Source organism: Callithrix jacchus, chromosome 12 (genome assembly GCF_049354715.1).
Source record: "Callithrix jacchus isolate 240 chromosome 12, calJac240_pri, whole genome shotgun sequence".
In the NCBI taxonomy this organism is placed as follows: Eukaryota; Metazoa; Chordata; class Mammalia; order Primates; family Cebidae; genus Callithrix; species Callithrix jacchus.
Genome location: NC_133513.1, coordinates 96,685,880 through 96,705,510, shown reverse-complemented (window position 1 = coordinate 96,705,510; position 19,631 = coordinate 96,685,880). Strand labels below are relative to the sequence as shown.

Below are 19,631 nucleotides of genomic sequence, written 5' to 3'. Positions count from 1 at the left end.
TGTCTCCTTTCTGTCCCCACCTCTCTGTGCTCCTGCCTCTTCCCTCTTCATCCTGGCCCTGCCTCAGGGCAGGAGAAGGCTCTGAGCCTGGCAGCAGTATCCCTGGGCCCGTGCCTGACCCTGCCCATGCCCAGCTGTGATGTTCTCTCCAAGCCTCTCATTCCCTGTTGTTGCATGGGGGAAGAGGAGACGCTCCTCCCTAGGTTGGTGGCTGTTGGAATCCTCCGTAATCAGATGCCCCACAGCAGAGGAAAAGGATCAGGATCGTTGATGGTGGAGGCAGCAGGTGTATCGCCACAAAAGGAGCTGACCTCCGCCTGTGGCCCGTGCCTCCAAACCCGCTCTTTGCCAGTCAGCTGAATCAATTGGCCTCACTTCATGTGTCAACCTGCACGTTCATGGCATTAAGTTAGCCTTTTGCCCACCTCTAGGAGGCCCCTGAGAAACAGGGGAAACCAGGCTCAGCAGGACACTCGGCTGTCAGCGAGGCCGCAGGCCATGGCTCTGTGGGACCAGGCTCTGGGGTCAGGCCCTGCCACTTAAGGCTGGGTGATCTTTGGCCATTTGCTCAACGTCTCTGCATTTCTGTTTCCACATCCCTGAAACGAGATAATGCAGAACTCATGAGATGGTCAAAACGGTTTACTCAGCTAATCCAGCAAGGTGCTATTGGCGCACAGGGAGTGCTCCACACACCTGGGTTCATGGACGGCTAGGAACAGAATGGGATGTGTGCACGCTCCCCACCTGCAGACCACAGCCTGACTTTTGCACTCCAGGGCAGCAGGGGTTATGTACCTCTTTCTCGAGGTGGTCTTGGCCACGTGGGCCAGTTCACTGCTGGTCTGACAAGAGATAGGCCTGTGAACAGGAATCCCTCCAGCCCTAAGGCAGGCCTGAGGCTCAGGAGGTGGGCTCAGCTGTGGCCAAGCAGTTCTGCAGGGCTTCCCATCGCCTGGCCCCACCCTATCTCTGCCCTACCTCCAGGACCCACCAAGAGAGACCCGTGTTCCACTGCAGAGTGTGCTGGCACTCAAAGAGCCGGACCTTGCCTGAGACCCTCAGTGGCTGTACAGGCTGCAGATATGTCAGCCTAGTGCTGGCGCCTCCTCCCCTCAGGCTGCTGGGACCTTCCCAGGCCACTGTGCGCCTCCCTTCCCTCCAGCCTAGAACATAAACATAGGATCAAGTAACAGTATATTTTGACTCGGGGGCGACTGTGGAGTGGCTTATCAAATTATCAAAGCCTGTGGATTTAATTGGAATTTTGCAGATAACCCCTGGCTTCTTTCAAGTGTGCTGCTGCACCGTCCATTGAGAATTCATGTGGGCTGGGGTGAGGGACCATCTCCCCTTTTCATCTTCCAGAGAAGACAAGATCTGTGACAGCCAGACTTGGTGGGGGAGGTGGGCAGCAGGCCAGTGCACCTCGGCTTTGATCCCAGGCCACTCGCTGGCTTCTGCAGGCCGAGAGCGAGGCCCATCTCCGGTCTGCTAGTGGTTGCTCTGGCCCTGCACAGGAAGGAGGCTCTTCATAGAAACCTTTGATGAGCTTGGCACAGAGGAGCCATGGTGGTTTTGCCTCCTCACGCGGCCACCCCAGGAAAAGTAATGGGATTTGTGCCCTTATGAAAGAGGCTCCAGCAAGGCCCTTGCCCCTTCCGTCATGTAAGGACACAGCATTTGCCCCTTCTGCCCTGGGAGGACGCAGATAGAATGTGCCATCTATGGGGAACCAGCCTCGATCTTGGACTTTCAGCCTCCAGAACTGTGAGCAATAAATTTCTGTTGTTAAGAAATTACCTAGTGTGGTAATTTAATCATTACAGGCGATGGCTCACATCTGTAATCCCAGCACTTGGGGAGGCAGAGGCAGGCAGGTGACCTGAGGTCAGGACTTTGAGACCAGCTTGGCCAACATGGCAAAACCCTGTCTCTGCTAAAAATACAAAAATTAGCCAGGTGTGGTGGCATGTGCCTGTAATCCCAGCTGCTTGGGACGCTGAGACAAGAGAATTGCTTGAACCCAGGAGGTGGAGGTTACAGTGAGCCAAGATCACACCACTGCACTCCAGCTGGGTGACAGAGCAAGACTCCGTCTCAAAAAGAAAAAAAGAAAAAAAAGGAAAGAAAGAAAGAGAGAGAGTGAAGGGAGGGAGGGAAGGAAGGGAAGAAAGGGAAAGAAGGGAAGGGAGGGAAGGAAGGGCCTAGTTAGTATAAGGTACTTTTTTATAACATCCTGAACAGACGAAGACACTTGCTGTGTTTACTATTGGTCCCTCCCACTAGAGCACAGGTTCCAGGAGAGCACAAACCTGCCTTTGTTCTGTTCACAGCTGTATCCCAGTGCCCAGAACAGTGCCTGACCCAGAGCAGGTTCTCAGAGGGTCTCTGTTGGATGAATGCTTGTTGTCATTCAGTCCTTACTCATTCACTCTTACATGGTAGGAACGACTGTGACATGATTTTACTAAGAAGCTGAAGCATCAGGGACATGAAGGAGCTCACCTAAAGTCACCCAACTGGCAGGTGTAGGACCAAGATCTAAGCTAGGCAGGCTGGCTGCAGCCTTTGGTTCTGACCACAGCCCTGACCCAACCCATCACTCAGCTCACGCCCACTGCACCTTCCCAACCTCCTCGGCAGCACCCCTCCCCATCTCCACCCCAGCCAGAGCAGGTAGGGACCAGCCTCAGCCCCTCTGATGTTTTCCTTTGAGGATGGTAGGTGTCTTGGTCTGTTCAGACTGCTGGAACAGAATACCATAGCCTGGGTGGCTTATAAACAACAGAAATAAATTTCTCACAGTTCTGGAGGCTAGGAAGTCCAAAACCAAGGAACCAGCAGATTTGGTGTCCAGCGCGGGCCTGCTTCCTGGTTCATAGATAGTCGTCTTTACCCTGGTGGACAGGGAAATGAGCTCCCTGGGTTCTCTCGTGAGTGAGGCATTGATCTCATTCATGAGGGCTAATGACCGTGGCCTAATCACTTCCTACGACCTCACCTTGGGCATTAGGATTTAACGTAGGAATTTAGGTGGGACACAATCATGTGGTCTATAGCAGTGTGTTCTTGGAAAGCCAGCAGTTGCATATGGGGTATTGTGGGCGGTGTGTGTGTGTGTGTGTGTGTGTGTGTGTGTCCTGACTGTGGGGAGGGGAGGAACAGAAAGGGAAAGGAGGAGTGTTTGCCTTATTGGTCACCTCCTCTGCTCTACATAATGCTTATTTGAATATTCATTTAAATATTAGGCTGCCCATGAAGTTGGTGTTATTATCCCCATTTAGCAGATGGGGAAGTGAAGTTGCTAGCAGTTACCTGGCTTCCCCAGGCCATGCAGCTGAGTGGGGGAGGCAGGCCTTGGAGTCTGGATGCAGTCCTGTTAGGCCCCTCCAGCTCCCCCAGCCCCCAGCTCTTTTCCCTGGAGTCATGAGGGCATGAGTGGGCAGAGTGGGCAAGAGAAGCGGTTGTAGCTTCTTGTCCTCTCCTGTGTGGGTTTCTGGGGAGCCAGGTAACTGTTTGGGGTGAGGAGAGCCTTGGTCACCAAATACTAAAGAAGGTAGATAAAGACATGCCCTTGGTCCCCCACCCCCACCCCACACCGCCGTGCAGTGACTCATGCCTGTAATCCCAGCACTTCAGGAGGCTAAGGTAGGAGGATTGCTTGGGCCCAGGAGTTTGAGACCAGCCTCAGCAACATAGTGAGACCCCCATCTCTATTTTAAAAAAAGTAAGAAAATGAGCCAGGCATGGTGGTACACACGTGTGGTTCCCGCTACTCAGGAGGCTGAGGCAGGAGGATTGCTTCAACCCAGGAGTTTGAGGTTACAGTGAAGTATGATTGTGCCACTGCCCTCCAGCCTGGGCAACAGAGACAGACCCTGTATTTAAAAAAAAAAAAAAAAAAAAAGACACATGGAAGCCACATCAAGGGGCACCCTCTATAGCAGCTGAGATGACCCCACTATGAGCATGGCCTGCCACCATCCTGAGGCCACTTTACTGACTCACTCCCCCTCACTTTGCTCTGCCTGATCTCCTGAGAATCCCTTGCTTCCACAGGCAAGGCCCCCCTCACCCCCAGATGCAGTCCTCCCATATGGTATCAACGAGGGCAATCAGGAGCTACAGGCAGGCCCAAGCTAGCCTGGCAGGACTCATCACGTGGTCAACTGCATGACCCAGAAATGCTTCTTCATGTTCCATTTTAAATTCTCATGCAGTGGAAATAAGGAATCTAAAAGTCTTCAGAAGGAACACTAGGAGCTCTGTCTGCAGATGCCAGGAGGATGCAGTTCTGGTGGGAGAAAGATCTGGCCATAGGGCCCCAGGACCCACCTTTGCATCTCTGCAGCCTCCTGGCCCAGCGGCCATGCCCCCATTCTTTTCTTAGCTTGTGGCCAACCTCCATGCCCTGCCCCATGGTTCTCTCCACCGGGAGCACCTTCCCCTCTTCCCCACTCGCTCTGGGACTGCATCCTACCCTGTCTCCAATCTCAGCTTGAGCCCCTTCTCCAGAAAGACCTCCCTGGAGCTGCCCACCTGGCAGCCTTGGGATCTGCTTTTGACTCTCTCCCCACCAAGGAGCCCACATCTCTGGACCCCCAGGACCTGGCACCTAGTAAGTGTTGGTTGATTGCCCAACTGTGCCAGAATAAAGCCAGGCCATTTAACAGTTACACATTGAACTACCCACCTCAGGGGAGCAGAACCAGGAGGATTCTCAACCTCTCTGGAGTTAGGGGACCGGGGTCAGAGACCAGTTCTGCCACCTGCCTCAGGCAGGTTGCAAGACCCATGTGTGCCTCAGTTTCCTTTATCTGTAGAGTGGGAATCATTGCTGCCTCCAAAGGTGGTTGTAAGGATGATGCTTTAGCACACATAAAGCACCAGAACAAACCTGGCACGGTGTCAGCACTGCCAAGGCCAGTGTTTGTTGTCCCCATCACGGTGGCCCCGGGTGGGAGGGCACAGAAGCAGCAGGCCCCATATCACCTCCCCCCACATACCCACACCACGTTATCCACTTCTGGAAATGCAAGTCTGCTATTTGCAGCCACGGGGCTGGGGTTGCAGCCCCGAGGTCGTGGGAGGGATGGGCACACATGCCTTTGGTGCACCCATATCACAGAGGGGAAAACTGAGGCTAGGGCTGAGCTGATTTGTCCTGCTCTTGTCACTCACTTCTTCTCTGGTCTGCTACCAGCCCACTGGTTTGGGGACTACCTCTTTCCCACTATGGGACACATAGTGGGCTCACACAGTGGGTGGAGGGTCTCCTCCTACTTCCTGCTCTCAGCCGGGGCCTGTCCCTACAGCTTGTTTCTTCCTGTGGAAGCCAGCCAGGATCCCGGTTAAATTCTTGACATTGCCTGGGCGGAGCAGAGAGCCCTGCGAAACTGGTTTCTGTTCTTCAGCCCCAGGGCCCCAGAGCCCCAGAGCCACCCTCTGTTGTAGAGTAGAACAATGCCCCAGTGTTCTGAGGGACCTGGGGTGAGAGGCGGAGGGGCCCAGGCCAGAACCAGCCCTGCCTCAGCCTCCCTCAGGGCCCCCAGCACTCCCCACAAGTCTGCAGCAGTGTCCTACCACCTGCAGGGAACCCCAGGCCAGGCCAAAGGGGAGGCCAGCCTGCAGGAGGCCTACCCCAGCCAGAGCACAGGTTTGGGGACAGGGCCAGGCTGGTAAGGGTAGCAGAGGGGCTGGCCTAGGACACTGAGGGTGGCTGCCAGGGAAGGAGGGCCAGTGCAGAGGCAGGTGCTGCTGGGGACCTGGGGTGGGACGAGGTCAGACAAGAAAACACGCTCCTTCCTCTGCACAGCTTTCTCATCCTCCCCTCCCATTTATATTTTGGGGGTGGTGGTTTCATCTTGGACTGCGTGGTCAAACTGTGGGGAGTCCAGTGAGGGGGACAGAGGCTGCTGCTGCCATTCTCCTGGGAGAAGCAGAGCTCAGGAGGACAGATGGACTCTGCCAGCCCTGCCTCGGGGTCCCAGCAAGAAGACGAGGGCCAAGGTGGTTTGTGTGTGGCAGTGCAGCTGGAATAGCACTGAGAATGTGGGGCATCTCCAGGAGCCGCCACATCCCCAGTCCCAGTGGAGTGCCAGGTCCTGCCTGTTTGGGAAGGCAGGGTGACTGCTCAGCCTGTGTCTGGCTGCCAACCTCTTGAGATAGAGTCCAGGCTTCCCTGCTGACTGGCGGCATTGCTGTGAGTTGACAGCGTGGCCTTCCATTCTCCGTAAGTCACCCGGAGTCAGTGCCACGGCACTGGGGAGAATGAATGGGGATGGTGTGTGTGGATCGCAAACTGGGTGCTGAGTCACACACCCTCCTCCTCTCCTCTTCCTGGGAGGCAAACGGAACGTTGTGGAGCGGCTCCACGGCAGTCTTCCTTCACTCAGCAGTTATTTATTGAGCACCAGCTGTATGCCAGGGACTGCGCAGGCTAATCATCTGAAGGTTCAAAGCTGAAATTGTGAATTGAGTTTAATTAACGGCAGCAGCAACTGTCGCAACACCCAGCTCTGCTTGGGAGCTTGGCTGGCTCACGTCTCCTCTTCTGGTCTTTTTCCCCATCTGTGCAGGGTGCCCATGGTACACATGGCAAATGGCGGTGAGGTTCAAGGGAGCAAATGCATAGAAAATGCCCCTAGTGTACTTGGCCCGTCACAGAAGCTCATGAAATGGGATTTTCTGTTTTACTTCCCCTTTCCTCCATTAGCCCAGGCCTGGGTGCAGAGTAGCCACTCCGAAAAGGCCAGAGGAATGGAACTGGGTTGCCCGAGCTGAAGGTGGCATCTGGGAGAGGAGCGTCTCACTGAGTGCCTCTCCGTTCTGGGAGCCCTGGCTGGGCAGGTACTGCCTGTGGGGTGAGGCTGCCCCCACCATCCTGCAGGCTGTTGAAAACTCCAGGGCATCCCATGTCTGTCTCTCCTGGGGGGTTGGGGTGGAAAGCCCACCCACACATGCCTGGCTGTGTTCTGGTCAGATGCCCATCATCAAGATGGCTCTGTGCACTCTGTAAAGCTCTGCCACCACCCATTTGGCCAGGGACATGGGCCACACTGTCCTTGCAGCCCCCTGCCACTGGCTGCTGCACAAGTAGCCTCTTTATGTTGATGGGCAGGAGGGCCAGCTGGACCTAGGAGCTGTGGAAGGCTGAGGGAGGGCACCAAACATTAGATAAATAAACCCTGTCCTTCCTCTGCCATGCCCCCTTCAACCTGGGTGGGCAAGTGGCAGGAAAGTGCCCACAGGAAGCTGTGTCCAACCCACTTGAAAGGGGCATTGGCTGTGGGGAACAACAACTTCTGCAGGCTTGGCTCTCCTGCTGGGTCAGCGAGCTGGTGGGAATCAGATTCAAACCCCTTAGTCCAGTCCAGCTCATAGAGCACAGGCCCTGTGGGCAGTGTCCAGGGAGAGAGGATTCAGGCCTGGCACAGGATTTTCTGCAGGGTGCAGAGGAAGGTGGCAGGGAAGGGTATTCTGGTGCAGGAGTGTGTGGGGGTAGACTGGGTCCCCCATTAATTTCTTGGGCTTGTGTATTCTGTGTTCTCTGAAACCTTAAGTCCCCATGTGCCCACTCTCTCACCCCCAAGGAAGGCCTACAGAGCTCTTAGGAAGGGGCAAACCCTTGAAGAGCGCCGGGGCCTGCTTTGCTGTTACGTTGCGTTGAGGTGGGTCTTGCTTCCCCGACCTGCTTATCACTACCCTCCATGTGCCTACTCACTGGGTAGTTACTCTCCCTGGGGAGTGCAAGGCAGAGCTAAACCTAGAACCTGGGTCTCGGCCACTGAGACCAGGCTTCCTCTGTTGCATCCTGGTGGGGGCGTGTGTTCATGCAAGCATTTCTAGGTCATCTCCATGTGATGCCCCGGACTGCAGTAGCTCAGCCCTGCTCTCGGGGCCCTGGTGGTCTAAGGGCCGGACAGCATGGCAGGGGCCTGGCTTGCTCCCATAGGAGGCAGCAGATCATTATTGGCCCTGGCCAACCCTGGCTCCTCCCCCACCTGCATGTGGCCTGGGAATTACTTAAACTCCCAAAGCCTCAAGGTCTTTGCCGATAAAATAGGCTTATCACAGCTGCTGATAATGGGGAAGGCAGAAAAAGAACAAGGGATTGTATAGGTGCAGGTCCTTCCAGCAACAAGCCAGCCTGGTCAGGTGGTCAGGGAGGCCTCCCTGAGGAGGTGGCATTCAGGCTGAGACTAAAGCAAGAGGTCACTACTCAAGGAGAGTGGCAGAGGAGGGCACCCAAGCAGAGCGAGCCCCTGAGACTGTTTCAAGGATTGAAAGAAATTTCATCTTCCGTGAGAGTGAGGGGTGTTGGCTGGGGCGAGGCCAAGAAGAGATAGGCCCGAGACAGTCGTTTCCAATTACCACACTTCAGCATCAGGTAAAGCGGCAGAACCTAGCGGGTGTCTGGGCTTTGTCCTGGCTCTGACATGCTGAGGTCCTAGTAGAACCAGCTGTCTATGGCAGTGACCCAAGCATGCCCCAGTCAGGGTCTAAAGTGGGGCCACTGCCTGTGGAAATGGGAACTATTCATAGACATAGTCCGAGATGAAAGGGACAAGCATCTAGAGACCTTGTGACCCCTTCCACTTCACAGGTCCTATAAATTGGGTCTTGAGGGTGATTGGAGTTTGGGCACGCCTGTAACTTTGGGTCGCTTTGAGTCCCTCAGTTCATGAGATTCGTGTGTATCTGGCTCCACCACATGGCCACATTGGATACTACAGCTCCCAGCAGTAGTATGGGAGTAGTATGGCTGAGTGCTGTGTACTAAAGCAGTGCTGGACCCTTGAGCTTGGTTTATATTGTTTGAGCATCCATGCAATCCTGGGAGGCCCATGCTCCTTTCTGAAGATGCAGGACCTTAGGCTGAGACTGGTTGACTTACCTCTCAGCTAGGAAGTGTCAGAGGCTGGACTCATGCCCTCACCCTCCAGCTCCAAGTCTGTACCCCACACAGGGGTGAGCTGAGGATGAAGTGAGAAGCACCTGAGCCTTGGCCAGGGCAGCTACCTCCAAATTTCAGGGTGGAACGCTTCATCAGACAGAAGGGCAGAATAACTGCATCAGGACGCCATGATAGCCATGGCCACCACGGGGGCTGAGGGGGCGATTGAGGGCATGTGCCACATTTGGGATCTCTTTTAAGGGGAACCCAGTTTTCCTGCCGGACCACATCCCTGAGAAGGTACCAGGTTGGCTGAGACCACCAGGTCAGGTCCAGAGCCCCTAGGGCAGCCCGTTGAGACCCTTTCCCCAGCCTCAGGAGCTCCCAGGAGGGGCTTCCTGTCCCAGGAGGGTTCAGGCCTCTGAGGAGGGGTGCTGCCTGGCTAGTACAGGCTCCTCTGATGGAATAGACACAGGGAAGCTGGTTCTAGAAGCAAGCAGAAAACCAGGCTCCCCCCTTCAAACCACAGACTGAGCCCTTAGCACCCCCCACCCTCTCTCATGCATGGCCCACTTGGCACATGGGGAGTCATGAGTCCAGAGGGCATACAGATAGCTCTGTGCAAAACCCTACCCAGGATGCACGGCCTGGAGCCTGGCTCAGTGGCCAGAGGCAGAAGGAGAATTTCCCCCAGACAGCTTTACTGAGGTATAATTTGCTTGTTTTAAATGTACGGTTGATTCATCGATTACTAATATTTTACAGTTGTGCAACCATCACCACAATCCAATTTTAGAATATTTCCATCTCCCTTAAAAGATCCCAGAGGGAGGTTTGGGTTTTTTGTTTTTTTTTTTTAATTTTGAGACAGGGTTTCTCTCCGTCACCCAGGCTGGAGTGCAGTGTCGCGGCTCACTGTAGTCTTGGCATCCCAGGCCACCTCAGCCCCCAAGTACCTGGGACTGCAGGCACATGTCACCATGGCAGGATAATTTTTTGATTTTCATTTTTCGTAGAGATGGGCTCTTGCTCTGTTGCCCCTGCTAATTGCAAATTCTTGGCTTCAAGCTATCCTCCCGCCTCGGCCTCCCAATGTGCCAGGATTAGAGGTGTGAGCTACCATGCCCGGCCACCAGAGGGACGTTATTCATTCTTTCCAAACTGCAGGTTTTGGAGACCTGGTAGTACCCCTTCCCTCAGCTCCTGTGTGAGAGGAGGAGATGCATGTTTCCAGGGACGGAGTCTCTGCCCCACTTGCTGCTGCTCTGATTTCCGGGCACTTTGGTATCCCTTCCCTCAGCTCCTGTGTGAGAGGAGGAGATGCACGTTTCCAGGGATGTAGTCTCTGCCCGAGTTGCTGCTGCTCTGATTTCCGGGCACTTTGGTGGTTCCGGCTGCTGCGCTGCCTTGCACAGATTGCTCAGTAGCCCAGGGCCGAGCCCCACTCGGCCTTCCCGGTGCAGCTCTGAGGTGGTCTAACCACTGAGTTGGTGCCCAGGGTGAAGGGTGAGGGTAGTCATCTCGGTGGGCGCATTCCCTTCCTATTGATTCCAGTGGCCCCGCTGGGTGTTCACATTGAACTTCATTCCCAAACCCAGGTAGTTAGGTGCCCCCGGTCTGGGAAGGCCACCTCAAATGCAGTGCTTACTGCCCCCCAAACTTCTTAGAAGGCCAGTAGCTGCAGGCCACAGGCCAAGAGGCTGCACCACAAAGATGCCCAGCTTTCTACCCGGAGAAATCCCAGGTGTTCTGGCAGCTCATCTGTTTAGAAGAAAGTGCATGAGGAGCTGGTTTTGTTTTATTTTGTTTTGTTTTGTTTCATTTCATTTTGTTTTGTTTTTAGGCAGAGTGCCGCTCTGTCCCCCAGGCTAGAGTGCAGTGGTGCGATCTCGGCTCACCTCAACCTCTGCCTCAGCCTCCCAAGTAGTTGGGACTACAGGCGTGCACCACCACGCCCGGCTAATTTTTGTATTTTTAGTAGAGATGGGGTTTCACCATGTTGGCCCGGCCAACTCCTTACCTCAAGTGATTCACCCACCTCTGCCTCCCAAAGTGCTGGCATTACAGCCGGGTGAGCCACCGCACCCAGCTGCAGCTTGGTTTTTTAAGGGAAGAGATGGGTTCTTGCTCTGTTGCCCCTGCTAGTTGCAAATTCTTGGCTTCAAGTGATCCTCCTGCCTCGGCCTCCCAACATGCCAGGATTAGAGGTGTGAGCTACCATGCCCAGCCACCACAGGGACGTTTTTTCTTCTTTTTTTTTTCCCCCTCTTGGCAGAGCTGTTAAGGGAAATGGACTTGGACTCACAGGTATAACTTTAGATCCTGGCTCTGCCCCTCACCAGCTGCATGCTAGGTGGGGCAACCTTTTATTATTGTTATTCGCCTGATGCCCAGTCCTAGAGTGCAGGGGCACCATCACAGCTCACTGAAGCTTCAAACTGCTGGGCTCAAGCCATTCTCCTGCCTCAGCCTCCTGAGTAGCTGGGACTACTGGCACCTGCCACCATGCCCCACTATTTTTAAAATATTTTTTGTAGAGATGAGGTCTTGCTATGTTGTTCAGGCTGGCCTTGAACTCCTGGGCATGAGCTATCCTGCCTCGGCCTCCCAGGCAATCTTTTAACCCCACTTACTCATCACACCTGGGTGTGCCGTCCCCACCTCTCCCCCAGTAGCAGGACATCTCACCTGTGGCATATACCGCAGGGGTGATTAGATCCCTAACATCCAGCTTCCCTGAGAGGCTGCACATGCCCTGAGGGCCAGAACACTGCTGCTGGGCACCCACTGTATCCCTCATGCTAGCTGAAGGCTGGACACAGTAAGTGCGGGAAATGGAGAGGATGACTCTCTGGGGCTTTACATTACCCCAGGAGTAAAATGGGGACCTTAGAAGTGGCAGCATAGGGTTACTATGAGGTCTAGAAAGCTAGTAAGAGCTCATTTATTGTATCTCACCATGTGATGACATTCTTCTAAGCAGTTTACTTTTTTAAAATTATTTTTAATTATTTTAGAAGGGGTCTCACTCTGTCACCCAGGTTGGAGTGCAGTGGTGTGATCTTGGTTCACTGCACCCCCCACCTCCCAGGCTCAAGCGATTCTCCTGTCTCAGCCTCCTGACTACAGGGGTATGCCACTGTTCCCAGCTGATTTTTTGTATTTTTGGTAAAGGCAGGGTTTTGCTATGTTGCCCAGGCTGGTCTTGAACTCCTGAGCTCAGGTGATCCACCCACTTCAGCCTCCCAAAGTTCTGGGATTACAGGTGTGAGCTACTGTGCCCAGACTACATTTTCTCTTTTTTTTTCTTTTTTGAGTTGGAGTCTTGCTCTGTCACCCAGGCTGGAGTGCAGTGGTGCTATGTCAGCTCACTGCAATCTCCACCTCCCAGGTTCAAGTGATTCTCCTGCCTCAGCCTCCCAGGTAGCTGGGATCTGGGATTACACATGCCCACTCCCAAGTCTGTATTTTTAGTAGAGACAAGGTCTTGCCATGTTGGCCAGGCTGGTCTTGAACTCCTGTCCTCAGGATCCGCCCGCTGTGGCTTCCCGAAGTGCTGGGATTACAGGTGTGAGCCACCGTGCCCTGCCAGGCTACGTGTTTTAATTCTCTAACTTTTGCATCCATCCTAGGAAGTGGGTATAGTTATTTCACCCCAGTTTGCAGATTAAGCCACTGAAGCACAGAGAGGTCATGTGACTTGCAACGCCAGTAAGTGGCAAATATGGGCTAGAGCCTCTTCTCTGTCCTACCCCTCAGTGAAGCTTCACAAGGGCTTAGCATGCTGCGCAGCACACAGTCCTAATGAATGGCACCAGTTGTTACTGTTGCTGTTGTCGAAGGGGCTGTGCCAGAGGCTGGCTCATCAGTGCCCACAAAACACCACTCAACTTGCAGCTGCGTGGGTTTGCAGTTTCTGGAGTCATAGGACCAGCTTCTCCTTCCATCCTGGCTGTGTCCCAGTGAGAGGCAGGGTGGGAGGGTTTGCTCCTAGTCCCAGCCTTTGGAGCTCAGTTCCCCAGACATCATCCAGCCCAGCCTTTGCAGGTTGTACAGTCCTGAGGAGGCAAATGATTTGCCTGGGGTCAGAGAATCTGGATTAGCACCAGGTTTTTTGGCTCTAAGTCCAGTGCTCTTTCTGGCTCTCAGAATGTTCCTGCCAATTTCAAGAGCAACCCCAGGCTTGCAGCCTCCGGAGCATCCCTGGTGCAGTGCATGAGAAGGTGCCTGGAGGCCTGAGTTGAGCTCTTGAGAAGATTCCAGTAGGAGCCTGGCTGATGGACAGGGAGAAGGCTCCTCTGAGTGGCTCAGAAGCAGGAGCTTGGCTATGGCCAGGTCTGATTTAATTTGGCAGAGGCAGGCTCCAGATTAGACCAGGCTGTGCCTGCAAACCAGAAAATTCAAGGTTAATTGCCAGGAGCACTGCTTCCCGGGCCCCCCCTAAACTGGAGAGGGCACCCATGAGCCTGTCACCTGGTCAGAGACCCCTGGAGAACTGCAGCTTTGCCTCAGGAGCCAGAGGGTGGGGGACATGCATTATCCCCATGCTGGACCCTCATGTGCTGGGCACTGTGGAAGAAAGAGCCTAGCAGCCACGAGGATCTTCACAGGCAGGAGCAGGGGACATTTTGTGCTGCCCGAGCCAGGGAAATAATTCAAGGAAAGGCAGGCATCTTGGTTTGGAATTTCCCAGAAGCAGATCTGAGGTTCAGAATTGGGGCCAAGCAGTTTGGAGGTGACACCAGAAGGCATCAGTAAGGTGACAGAGGGCAGGGAAGGCTGCCAAGCGCGGTGTGTTACCAACCACTTTCATCTCACAGGGACCAGCACCTGGCTGCAGGCTGTTCCCGGGAGCAGGGGTGCTGGGACATTCATGTGCCCCTTTCCCTACCTCCAGGCCATCCCCAGATAATAGCCGGAGGGAGCTTTCCTAAAAGCCTATGCTTCCCACTGTGCTTAGGGCGACTGCCCGGGGCTTCCTGGTGGCCTTCGCCTGAGGGAGCCACTGGTCGTGCTGCAGGAACCAAAGGAAAGGAAAGAGCCTGGCAGCCGCAGGAAAGGTCAGGAAGTCCCCACCACTCCCACCCCAGCCTGGGGGCTCGGACTGAGGCCCTTTGTCACCAGCTGAGTTTCTGTAACAAGAGTGTGGAGACAGGGCTGTGATTCACTCAAGGTCTGAGGTCCCCGTTGGCTAAGGTTGTTAGGAAGGCCTGTATGGAGGAGGCCAGGCTCGTGTGTCCCTTGTCCCAGAAGAGCCAGACTGACCAGGGTACCACCGACAGTCATTGAGCTTGAGGAGGCCAAGCAGGTCCCACAGAGGCGCTCAAGCCAGAAGCGCAGGAGGAACTGGAGTGGGCAAGAGACTGTGGGGGCTGTGGGTGTGCAGGGAAGGCTGTGGGAGAGCTGAGTCTCCAAGTGGACTTGGGTGCTGAGGGAGGATTTGGAGGCAAAAGGAGAGGGGGAGAAGCTGGGCCAGGGTGGCCTTGAGTGCAGGCTTGGAGATTTCCCAGCGGGGGAGGGCAGGAGGGTGGGAAGGTAGAGAGACACAAAAGCTCATGATGGTTAGGAGTCAGCTGGCACTGGGGTCAGATCCCTCTGCCACTGGGATAGTGACTTAACCGACTATGCCTCAGTTTCCTCTTCTGGGACATGGGAGTCATGATAACATCTTGGTGGGTGGCCCCAAGAATTAACTGAAGTCATGTGCATGAAGTACGGTGTGCAGCTGGCCAGGTGGTTCACTACACCTGTAATCCTAACACTTTGGGAGGCTGAGGCAGGAGAATTGCTGGAGGCCAGGAGTTCGAGATGAGCCTGGACAACATAGCAAGACCCTGTCTCTAAAAAAAATTTTAATTTTAAAAAATTGAAATATATACTGCCATGCCTAGCACATGGTAAGCACCCAGGTAAGCACAAGACTGTTCTCAGACTTGAGCCCTGCCAGGAATACGTGTGAAGGAGGTCACAGACACTGTAGTCCAATCACAGGAGGAGAGAGAGACAGGTGAGCAAGAGTGCAGGGTGTTAGCAAGAACACTGGGCTCCACTGTGATGCCAGGATGGTTTCCATGGCAACCTGAGGTGATGTCACAGAGGAGAGAGCACAGGAGGCTTCTGGCTGCTGCAAAGTCTGTCCTCATAAATAGGCAGGAAATGTACCATCTGCACTTGCTGACCCATCTGTGACAATCAGGGATGACCTCCTGGAGGAAGCGGCACTTCCACTGAGCTCTACTGGGTGGGGAGAAAGGAGTGGAGAGCAGAGACGCAGGGTCTGCGTGTCCTGCCAGGCAGGGACTGAGATGTTTGGGATGGTGTTGCAGCATCTGACCAGCCCTTGAGACCATCCAGCAGCCCTGAACTTGGTACCGGTTGTCAGGGAATTCGTCCATTCATTCAGGAAACATAATTATGACCAGCCCAGTCCTGTGCTGGGCCTGGCAAGACACACCCAGTTCCTGCCCTCAGGGAGCCTCCTGTTGAGGGAAGGAAGTAGAGAACAAACGAGGCAATGGCAAAGGCATACTGGGAGTGGTGGGAGCCACACAGGAAAAGAACCGAGTGCTGTGCTAGGATAAGGTTTGCAGGGCAGGAGCCAGGAAGTGCATTAGGCTGAGAGCTGGGGCCCAAGACAGCATTGGTCTAGCATCACTGTCCCCAGAACTTAGAACACCTCTGCTGAGGTGTAAAACCGGCCCTTGTGAAGCCGGGCCATCCCCAGGCTGCAGGCCAGCCACCGACCCACTGAGCAGCCGCACCAGCAGCAGAACCACCAGGAGGCAGCCCAGGAAGCTTGACCGCTGAGGGCGCTCTAGAGGGGGTGCCCCGTTCCCATCAGAAACCACAGTGCATCTCTTGAGCATGTGGTCATGGACTCTGTGACACTGTGACCCACTGTGCGGGTCACCAGCCAGGTTTCTTCCTATTGGCCTTTTTCGTGCCAGACCTGAAGTTGTGACCTCCCTAAGAAGAGTCTAGAACTCAGTGGTTTTGTTTGGGTATGTCGTTTTTTCTTTTTTGGGACAGAGTCTTGCTCTGTCGCCCAGGCTGGAGTGCAGTGGCGCAATCTCAACTCACTGCAACCTCTGCCTCCCAGGCTCAAGCAATTCACCTGCCTCAGCCTCCCAAGTAGCTGGGATTACAAGTGCCCACCATTATGTCCAGCTAATTTTTGGGGTCTAAGGGCACAGGCCTGCTCCGGGGCCTTGGGGGAGCTTCTCCTTGGTACAGAAGCACAGGAGAGGTTGCTTGGTGGACGATGGAGGTGGTAGCCCAGGGCAGGCCTGCTGGGACCTGTAATGAGCAGGCTCGTGAGCAGCAGGCAGGGGCCTCACTGTAGTTGCTGCTGAGCATTCAAGGTTGACAGGAAGGCAGCCACAGGAGGCTGGGGGCATGGAGTTGTTACCTAGGTATTACCTAGGGTTCCTGGATGGGCCTCCTGCTGCAAGCAGGATGCAGGCCTGTCTGAGGCTGGAGCTGGAGGCCTCTTTGCAGAAACCCAATCAGGGAAACTAAGGCACAGAGCTGCCATCACCTAGGTCATGCTGTCTGCTCAGTCAGCCAGGCCTGGAACCCAGGTCTTGGGCCCCACAGGTGGGGCTGGCCCCAGTTTGGCATCTTACAGAACTCCTCCCTAGACCCCGTCCTTTATGTGTATGCTCTGGCAGACCCTGGAGAAGCCCCCAGACCACCCTGCGTCCAGGCTGACCTGGGAGCCATGGCATCCCTGGGTACACAGGCCCTTGGCCAGGACCCCTTTGTCCTGTGTTTTGAGCACCTGCTGTGCAGAACATGGCAGCCACTGCCCTCTGTGGAACAACCTCATTAAGTCAGCCTCTTGGTGCAGCAGCAAGGGAGATCCAGGCTTAGCTGTCACTCCTGTTGCCTCTGGGGAGACCCATCAACCTGGCAGCAGCAAGGGACTCTGGGGAAATGTGGAAGTGGCAACAGATATTCAGACGAGCTTGAATTCCCCAGCCCCCAGTGCTGCCAGCCACCAACTACCAGTGTCGTCTTGACAAAGTGGTTTTACCCTGCAAAGCCTGGGTTTCCTCATCTCTGCACAGATACCCTGAGCCTTGGCCCACCCCACTGAGGCCAACCAGGCTTCGCTGCTGCCCCCACCTTCCTGGCCCCCTCTCTCAGTGCCCTCCTTTGGCCAAGCCCGCTCTGTCCCAGGTGGTTCTGCCATTTCCCCTGCAGGTCACAGCTCTTCCCTGCCTCTCTCCAGGGTGAACCACCGCTGGCAGCAGGGCCCGTGACTGGCAGGTGGAGCTGGAGCGGTGGGTGGAGGATCGCGCATGTGCTCCCTATGACTGAGCCTGACTGTGCACTGGGGACTTTATGTGTATTAACTTGTTTATCCCCTAGCAATCCCATTAGGTGTATCCTTACAGTCTCTGCACTTTATAAATGAAGACAGAGACCCTAAATAATCTGTCTGGCTGAGCAGGGATTTGAACCTAGGCAGCCCACACACACACACACACACACACACACACACACACACACCCTAGGCAGCACACACACACACACACACACACATGCGCGCATGCACACCTTGGGAGCCAAACCTTCTGGCCAAACCATGTCAGAGTCTGTACTGTACTGTCCAATAAAGTAGCCACTGTGGCTCTTTAAATCTTAATTAAACAAAATGGAAAATTCAGTGTTTGAGTCCTACTGGCCACAATTCACTGTTTGAGTGCTCAGCGCCACTGTGGCCAGTGGCCGCCATACTGGACAGGGCAGATAGAGACCATTTCCATCACCCCAGAGAATTACGCTGGACAGCTCCTTTGAGGGCACCACTGGGTGTTGGGGACAGAATTAGAACATTTGGTGCCATTGAGGGTTAAAATAGGAGTGGACTTTCTGGAGGAGGTGCCCCTTCCCTAGGCCTTGAAAGTTGTGAAACATGAGACAAGAGAGGAGGGGGCCTGTGGTGGTGGCAGCACAGACAGCCGCAGTCTGCAGCCTTGCCTCCCATTGCAAGCTTTGAGACAACAGGCAAGTGACTTAAGCTGTCTGAGCTGCATCTGTAAAATGGGGCTAATGCAGCCGCCTCCTTCGGGCTGGGTACATCTGGGTGCTTGGTGCTTGTGGGTTTGCCATGTGGCATCCAGGAAAGTCTGGGAGGTTCGAGTTCCTTCACTGTGAGAGGAGATCACCGGGCCTTGCAGGACTGTGCAGGTGGGCTAGGTGTGTACAGGGAGAAATGTGGGGCCCTCCAAGCCACTTTCCCACAGAGGCAAATCAGGAACAAGCACAGCCTGGCCTTGAGTGGGCTCCTTGGCCTCCATGGGAAGTTGGGAGCCCTTGGCCTAAGCTCCCAGTCTCAGGTTGAAAGCAGACCAGGGCTGGAGAGCAACCCAAGAGGCCTGTGCTCTGCAGTGGGACCCTGCTATCTGCCTGTGTCTCACACATTCCAATACGTAGACCAGGCACACTTCTGCAGATGGGGCTGGTGTCGCTTGAGGGGCAAAGCAGTCCTCTGGCTCCCTGGAAACAAGTCCCCACCCCATTGCCTGAACAGGGAAAACCAGAAGCCGCTACAAATGTGATCCTTAGGCTCAGAGCTGGTGCCACCACCTTCAGGGAAAATCTCTTTAGGACTACTGCTGCTGGGTTGCTCTCAGCAACTTCCTCTAAAATCTGAGCCAGCTTCCTCTGGGGCTCAGTCCAGCCCCAGATGCCTGTCCTGCTCCCCCAAGACATACAGCCTTCTTACCCTCCACTCCCAGCATGCCCGCGCACACACACACAGGCTCACATCTGTTCCTGCCCCTCCACCTTTGCTCACACCATCCCTTCCACCCCAAATCTCCTTCCTGCTTCTGCTCTTTCTAAATATTCATCTTTCAAGGTCTAGCTCCAGTGCCCTGTCTTCCACCTGTAGCCCTCCCTGACCACACCAGACCACTGATCTCCCTGTCCTGGGAGTTCCTATACAATATTTCCTTTGACCAAGCTTTGGGGCACCTGATCACAAAGGAATTGGTATGTTGTCTTTTCGTAGGTATTTGCCTTCTCTCTCCAGCTAGATGGTGAGCTCTTCGAGGGCAGGACAGTGTGTCTTCTGCTACTCTCCTGCTTCACACAGAAGACTGGGTCTAAGCAACCCTTCAGTTGAGATGTGTATAGATGGTGGATGGATGATGGATGGTGGATGGATGATGGATGGATGGTGGATGGATGGATGGATGGATGGATGATGGATGGTGGATGGATGATGGATGGATGGATGGATGGATGGATGGATGGATGATGGATGGATGGTGGATAGATGATGGATGGATGGATGGATGGATGAATGGATGGATGGATAATGGATGGATGATTGATGGATGATGGATGGATGATGGATGGATGGTGGATGGATGATGGATGGATGGTGGATGGATAGATGGATGGTGGATAGATGATGGATGGTGGATGGATGGATGGATGGATGGATGATGGATGGATGGTGGATGGATAGATGGATGGATGGTGGATGGATAGATGGATGGATGGTGGATAGATGATGGATGGATGGTGGTTGGATAGATGGTAAATAGATGATGGATGGATGGATGGATGGTAGATGGATGATGGATGGACTTGGAGAGAGGCAGGGAAGGTCTTTAAATATAGGGGACCGTCTTTGACCTTTGCCTCAGGGACTTCATTGTTGAACTCTATCACCCCATTTTGTCACTCCCCCTTCCATGGAAGTCCAGGGAGCCCC

The 19,631-nt window shown here is 54.5% G+C and overlaps 1 protein-coding gene across 4 annotated transcripts in view; it reads left to right on the top strand.

Moving 5' to 3' along the window:
- The window catches only part of SH3PXD2A (SH3 and PX domains 2A), a 260,492-nt gene that overhangs the window by 139,838 nt on the left and 101,023 nt on the right, over positions 1-19,631 (top strand). The window lies entirely within an intron of this gene.